Source organism: Brassica napus, chromosome C7, assembly GCF_020379485.1.
Source record: "Brassica napus cultivar Da-Ae chromosome C7, Da-Ae, whole genome shotgun sequence".
NCBI classification, from domain to species: domain Eukaryota; kingdom Viridiplantae; phylum Streptophyta; class Magnoliopsida; order Brassicales; family Brassicaceae; genus Brassica; species Brassica napus.
The window spans coordinates 11,881,366-11,888,821 of record NC_063450.1 but is presented as its reverse complement, the minus strand read 5'-3'; the positions used below and the strand labels follow the sequence as shown (position 1 = coordinate 11,888,821).

General features: G+C 41.8%; 1 non-coding gene across 1 annotated transcript; it reads right to left on the bottom strand.

The window, feature by feature from the left end:
* Window positions 1-7,138: 7,138 nt before the first annotated feature.
* Window positions 7,139-7,245, bottom strand: LOC125590965. The gene has a single exon (XR_007326962.1). It is a non-coding gene; the product is annotated as a small nucleolar RNA R71 (small nucleolar RNA).
* Between the last annotated feature and the right edge of the window lie 211 nt (window positions 7,246-7,456).

Here is a 7,456-nt window from a genome sequence, read left to right as displayed (position 1 = left end):
AGCTTCTGTTTCCACCCTGGTTTCCAGACCTCTGAAATCCAGTACCTCCAATGTAGTTCACATCTTCTTCTCCTTCCATGTCTACAGCTACTTCTCCTTCAGCTGAGCATACCTGCTTCCTAAGAAGCTCATGAACCACATCTAACTTTGCTCTAACTTCGTCCATATGCTCCTTTCCTAGGGATGCAATAGACTTTTTCCTTTCAAAGTCAGTGTTTTTGGTGCAGCTGCTGTTTGCTAGATTTTCTATCAGTCTCATAGCTTCCACCGGATTCCTGGTGTTGAAGTTTCCCTCGCTAGCTGTATCAAGAGCCATCTGATACCTCAAGGCGATACCTCTGAAGAAAGTGCTCAGCAGTTGCACTTCATTGAATCCGTGGTGTGGACAATCTCGCTGGAAGAACTTGAATCTGATCCATGCATCTTTGAAAGAATCTCCAGTCTCCTGCGCGAATGTGGCATTTTTGCTCCTCAAGTGTTCAGCGCGTGCCTCATCAAAGAAGTTTCGCAAGAAAGCATTCTTGTTGTCGGCCCAGGATTTTAGAGATCCTGTGGGTAGCTGCTTAAGCCAGTGCATCGCTTCTCCTGTCAGAGTATACTTGAAGAGCTTGCACAATAGGTAGTCCTTAGGGACTCCATCCATACGAATATCAGCGATTAGATCCTCGAACCTCTCCAGATGGTCCATAGGATGCTCGTGCGGTAACCCAGAGTAGGGTATCTGCGACACGAGGGTGTAGTACTGAGGCTTCAGCTCAAAATTTTCCTTCTGAATCTCTGGAAGTCGAATAACTGATTTGTTGGCGTAGTACTCGTCTGGACGATTGTAGTCAGCCAGTGCCTTTGGTGGAGCAGCCTCTTCTACAGGTTGAGCAGCTATTATAGCATCAACGTCCAGTTTCTGACCTGTTGCATTACGCAGATGACCATCCTGGTCATACAGGTTTCCATTCTCATCCTGTCTGAGAATACTAATCGCAACCATGTTTCGCGACTGAGGATCGATCGATGTACGCGGTATAGAAACGATCGATGTCGAACGATGTAGATCGGTCGACGAGGAAGGTCGGGTGTCGATCGATGGGTGGGTACGAGAATCAGTCGACGTGAAAGCTGCTGCGTCGAGCGATGTGGAACGTTTGTCTTTGCGGATCATGCATTCCAAGTGAGCAGGATCTTCTAAGAATAGCATGTGTTTTTCCTTGTTGCTTCTGGTACTGCTGGGTATGCACCTGAAAAGACAAGAAAAAATTTTGTGTCAGAATGAGGGTAAAAAAAAAGAAAAGAATTAATAACACTAAATCTAATGGCGATCAAAGCTCCCCGGCAACGGCGCCAAATTTGATACCACTCAAATTACCCTAAAGAGTGAATTACTCTCTCAAATAAGAGGTTCAATTGTAGTACTTAGGGATCGAATCCCCAAGGAGCTAGGGAACCTATTAAATCAAGTAAATTATTAATTCTAAGTGTTTGTTGTTTTATTGTTTAAATGTAAATAGCAATCCTAATTGAGCAAGTCTATTGCTCGACTAACAAGATGATAGGGGTGTAACTTATTGGAAAGGTATCAGATGCAGGGTTTCTATTCAGGTGTTGGAGATTATAATCTTATAGATGCCTATTAGTTGCACGCATGATATATTAGAGCTCAACCCCTTGAACACAATGATCAGCGATGACAATGTTTCACTGGTTAACTAACTAGATCTTGGATCTCAACTGTCGTCTGTTGATCACACGAAAGTGTCGATCGATGGTCCTATAGGGATATCGATCGATACACCTTTTCACAAATATCGATCGATTGTCAGAAAACAATATCGATCGATGCTTCTAGTTAAGCCCTAGGCGCAGGTTGATTATGCTCACTGGCTGTCTAGTTCAGCGGTAGCCTTTTTCTACTATTCCTAATATGACAGATTAGGTTCAGGACTGGATGTTCAAGGATGCTTGACTCATGTAGTTCCTAGGTTGAATATTCTAGTTAGCTAATCTAGAACAAGCATTAAGAACAATCAATCAATGAATACCACAACTTAGCAATCTATAATTGGGGCTAATCCCTCTAACCTATTTGAACCATGAATCTAACAAGTAAACTACTCATACATAGCTAAGCAATTCATGACACAAAATATAAATAAAAACTGCATAGAATAAAATAGATGAATCAATGGAGTTCCAATCACAAATCTCTCTATGATCTTCTCTCCTAAAACTCTCTGCTGAAAATAAGAATACAAGGGTGGCCAAAAGCTCTCTTGCCCCCTAACACTTAGGCAATTATATAACTATTAGGTTAAAAACTCGTCAGAGGTAATCTTGTAATTTGGTGAAGTCTTGGGTTTAAAGTCGGCTGAAAACTAGTCGTGCTTCCGCGTCTCGACATCGATCGATGGTACAGAATGTACATCGATCAATAATAATCTTCAATCGTCGAGGCTTCTCTTCTGTATCGATCGACGTCACTGAATGTGCATCGATCGATTGTTTCTTCTTCGTATCGATCTCATATGGTCAGCTCGGATGAAATCTCTTTTAAGCTCCTAAATGCTCCATAATCATCACTTTACTCCAAGATACTTCTGAACCTGAAAACATACCTAATAGGATAGAATATATAGTATATAGATAGTAAAATACTTATATACCAGGGGTAAAAATGGGTCAAATCCATTGTATATCACATTGCATCGCCGAAACTGAAATCCCCGATATCTTATTCCAATGCCATGGATCCGACTACGCCGGACTTTTTGCAACCTTTAAAATGGTATCTAAAATTCTTCAGGCAGGATTCTGGTGACCGACCATGTTTCGCGATGCTCATGCATTCATAGCACAATGCGACAGATGCCAACGAAGGGGAAAAATCAGTAAAAGACATGAAATGGAACAGAAATCTATTCTAGAGGTAGAAGTCTTTGATTGTTGGGGAATGGATTTCATGGGTCCTTTCCCTTCTTTGTACGGGAACAAATACATACAAGTCGCTGTTGATTATGTATCAAAATGGGTCGAAGCACTAGCTTCCCCAACAAACGACGCATCTGTAGTTATCAAGCTTTTCAAGAGCATTATTTTTCCAAGATTTGGAGTTCCTAGAATAGTCATAAGTGACGGTGGCTCCCATTTTATTAACAAAGTTTTTGACGGATTACTCCGTAAGAACGGAGTTCACCACAGAGTTGCTACGCCCTACCATCCGCAAACAAGTGGACAAGAGGAAGTCTCAAATCAGCAAATCAAAGAAATCTTAGAAAAGACCGTAGGAACTTCTAGGAAATATTGGTCGAGAAAACTGGACAATGCACTTTGGGCCTACCGAACTGCATACAAAACCCCAATAGGAACAACCCCATTTCACCTACTCTATGGAAAATCCTGTCACGTACTGTGGGAACCAAAATTCGCACTGTCGATTTCCGTTTAAATAAGGAAACTAGGAAAACCCTAATTTCCCAGAGGACCCGGATATCTGCTAATTACCACACGTCAAGCAATCAGAACACGAGAATAACAACGATAAGAATAAGAAATCGAAAAAGAGAGCAAAGTAGATCTTATTCCGAATCTGCGTATGAGCGTTTACAACAAGGCATAAGCCTGGGCTCGAGAGCTGTCGGCGAGATTCCTAGTTCTAGCAACCCTAAGACGGCTAAACCTAATTGAGTCGCAGCTCGAAATAACAAAAACGGAAAATTGCCTAAATTGCTCTAAGTGCTAAGTTTGCTCTGAAAAAATCCTCCGCCATGCTCCTCGCCTAGGACCCCTTATATACTAGCTCCAAGGTTGGTTTACGCTTTTACTCTTCTGCCCTTAAGCCGTCATAGCATGAAAATGGAGATATTCTATTTTTCCCGATCTTCCAATTATCTTCAAAACTTCCGTATTTACCCGCGGAAACTTGACATTTATCCTTCCTTGTGGACCAAGCGTAAACTGTGCTGCGGTTTACGGGCTTTTGGTTAAGAAATCGTAGGATGGGCCTCGAGTCGTGTTTTAGATCCCTTTGGGCCGTCTTCCGTCTCGACAGGTTTACTACGAATTCTTTTTGATAAAGAACGAACTTTCCGTGGTTTCTAATCCGCGAAGTTTGATCGATGAATTTGAATAGCGGAAAACATGGACTGAGCTTGCTACGGTCTTCGGGAGATAGCATTCGAAGGTTTGACGAGAATGCATGGATTGATGTCGTATCGATGTTCGGAAGGGTTCAATTGCTACACAGCGACTGAACTTCGGCTCGAGCCCGGTTGCTACGTAGCGACCGAGCGGGACGAAGGCTGTTTCACGGAAAAACACCGATCTCGTTGGTCAGGTCCTTTCACTGTTGTGGATGTCAAACATTATGGAGCCATCACACTTATAAACGATAAAGGAGAAGAATTTACAGTGAATGGTCAACGAGTGAAACACTAATGGGCTAAACCGCCAATTAGCAGGCCTTTAAACTTAGGCCTTCTTCCCGCTCAAGACTTAAAATAAGCGCTGAATGGGAGGCAACCCATTTCAAGTTTTAGGATATTTAGGATTTAGTTTAAATTAAAATAAAAATAAAAACTTAGTAGACGATTATAAAATCGAGCGATGAGAGCATGTCGATATCGATCGACAGTACATCACCTAGAATCGACCGATGGTAACTCCTTTCCATCGATCGACACTTAATCCGATCAGGTATATCGTTCTAACTTTGTTAAATTGTGTACATATGATTAGTTCTCACCATAACTCCGACTGGATATACACTGGGACAGTGTCATTTAAGTCTGGGGGGATGTTTACTAATTTCCTGTTTATTGTGAGTCTTATCAAATGTTTTCAAAAGAGTTTTATTGAGTCAAGAAGGGGATAATGAACTTATTAGATTTTTGCTTGTTGATATACCATGAATTTGACCCATTTTCATCCATGGTATATAAGTGTTTTACTATCTATATATTATATATTCTATCCTATTAGGTATGTTTTCAGGTTCAGGAGTATCTTGGAGTAAAGTGATGATTATGGAGCATTTAGGAGCTTAAATGAGATTTCATCCGACCTGACCATTAGAAGTCGATACGAAGAAGAAGCAATCGTTCGATGCACATCCAGTGCCGTCGATCGATACAGAAGAGAAGCCTCGACGATTGAAGATTATGATCGATTGATGTACATCCTGTACCATCGATCGACGTCGAGACGCGAGATGCAAGACTTGTTTCCAGCCGACGTTAAACCCAAGGCTTCATAAAATTACAAGATTACCCCTGACGAGTTTTTAACCTAATAGTTATATACTTGCCTAAGTGTGAGGAGGCAGTGGAGAGTTTTTTAGCCACCATTGTATTCTTACTTTCAGCAAGAGAGAGAAGAGAGAGTTTTAGGAGAGAAAATCATAGACAGATTTGTGATTGGAACTCCATTGATTCATCTTTTCTATTCTATGCAGTTTTTATCTTTATTTTGTGTCATGAATTGCTTAGCTATGTCTGAGTAGTTTACTTGTTAGATTCAGGGTTCAAATAGGTTAGAGGGATTAGCCCCAACTATAAATTTGCTGAGTTGTGATATTCATTGATTGATTGTTCTTAATGCTTGTTTTAGCCTTGCTAACTAGAATATGAACCTAGGAATTTGCATGTGTCAAGCATCCTTAATCATCATGTCCTGAATCTAATCTATCATACTAGGACTGCTAGAGAGAGCTAACCTCTGATCTAGGAGACTAGTGAGCATTATCAACCCGCGCCTAGGGCTTAGCTAGAACCTATCGATCGATATTGTCTTCGGGAAATTGATCGATATTGCGAAAGGTGTATCGATCGATATCCATATAAGATCATCGATCGACACTTTCTTGTGATCAAAAGACGACAGTTGAGATCCAAGATCTAGTTAGTTAACCAGTGAAACATTGCCATCTCTGATCACTGAGATTAAGGAGTTGAGCTCTAATATATCATGCATGCAACTATTAGGCATCTATCGGATTATAATCTCTAACAACTGAATAGAAACTCTGCATCTAATATCTTCCAATAAAGTTACACCCCCAATCATCTTATTAGTCGAGCAATAGACTTGCTCAATTAGGATTGCTATTTACTTTTAAGCAATAAAACAACAAACACCTAGAATTAATAACCTGACTAGATTTAATAGGTTCCCTAGCACCTTGTGGATTCGATCCCTAAGTACTACAACTGAACCTCTTATTTGAGAGAGTAATTCACTCCTTAGGGTAATTTGAGTGGTATCAAATTTGGCGCCGTTGCCGGGGAGCTTTGATCGCAATTAGATTTAGTGTTATTGATTCTTATTCTTTTCTCTACCCCCATTCTGACACAAAATTTTTTCTTGTCTTTTCAGGTGCATGCCCAGCAGTACCAGAAGCAACAAGGACAAACACCTGCTATTCTTAGAAGATCCTGCTCACTTGAAACGCACGATCCACAAAGACCAACGTTCCACATCGCTCGATGCAGCAGCTTTCACATCGACCGATTCTCGCACCCAACCATCGATCAACACCCGACATTCATCGTCGACCGATCTACATTGTTCGAGATCGATCGATACTACACCGCGTATATCGATCGATCATCTGTCGCGAAACATGGTTGCGATTGTTATTCTCAGACAGGATGAGAATGGAAACCTGTATGACCAGGATGGTCATCTGCGTAATGCAACAGGTCAGAAACTAGACGCTCAGGGGAATGTAATCCCTGATACTGATGCTACAGGAGCTGCTCAACCTGTAGAAGAGGCTGCTCGACCAAGGGCAATGGCTGACTACAATCGTCCAGATGAGTACTACGCCAACAGATCAGCTATTCGACTTCCAGAGATTCAGAAGCAGAATTTTGAGCTGAAGCCTCAGTACTACACACTCGTGTCGCAGATACCCTACTTTGGGTTACCGCACGAGCATCCTATGGACCATCTAGAGAGGTTCGAGGATCTTATCGCTGCTATTCGTATGGATGGAGTCCCCGAAGACTACCTATTGTGCAAGCTCTTCAAGTATTCTCTGACTGGAGAAGCGATGCACTGGCTTAAGCAGCTACCCACAGGATCTCTAACATCATGGGCCTACATAAAGAATGCTTTCTTGCGAAACTTCTTCGATGAGGCACGCGCTGAAGACCTGAGGAGAAAAATCGCTACATTCGCACAGGAGACTAGAGTGTCTTTCAAAGATGCGTGGATCAGATTCAAGTTCTTCCAGCGAGACTGTCCACACCACGGATTCAACGAAGTGCAATTTCTGAGAACTTTCTTCAGAGGTATTGCCTTGAGGTATCAGATGGCTCTTGATACAGCTAGTGAGGAAAACTTCAACACCAGAAATCCGGTGGAAGCTGTGAGACTGATAGAAAATCTAGCAAACAGCAGCGGCACCAAGAACATTGACTTTGAGAGGAAGAAGTCTGTTGCATCCCTAGGGAAGTAGCAGATGGAC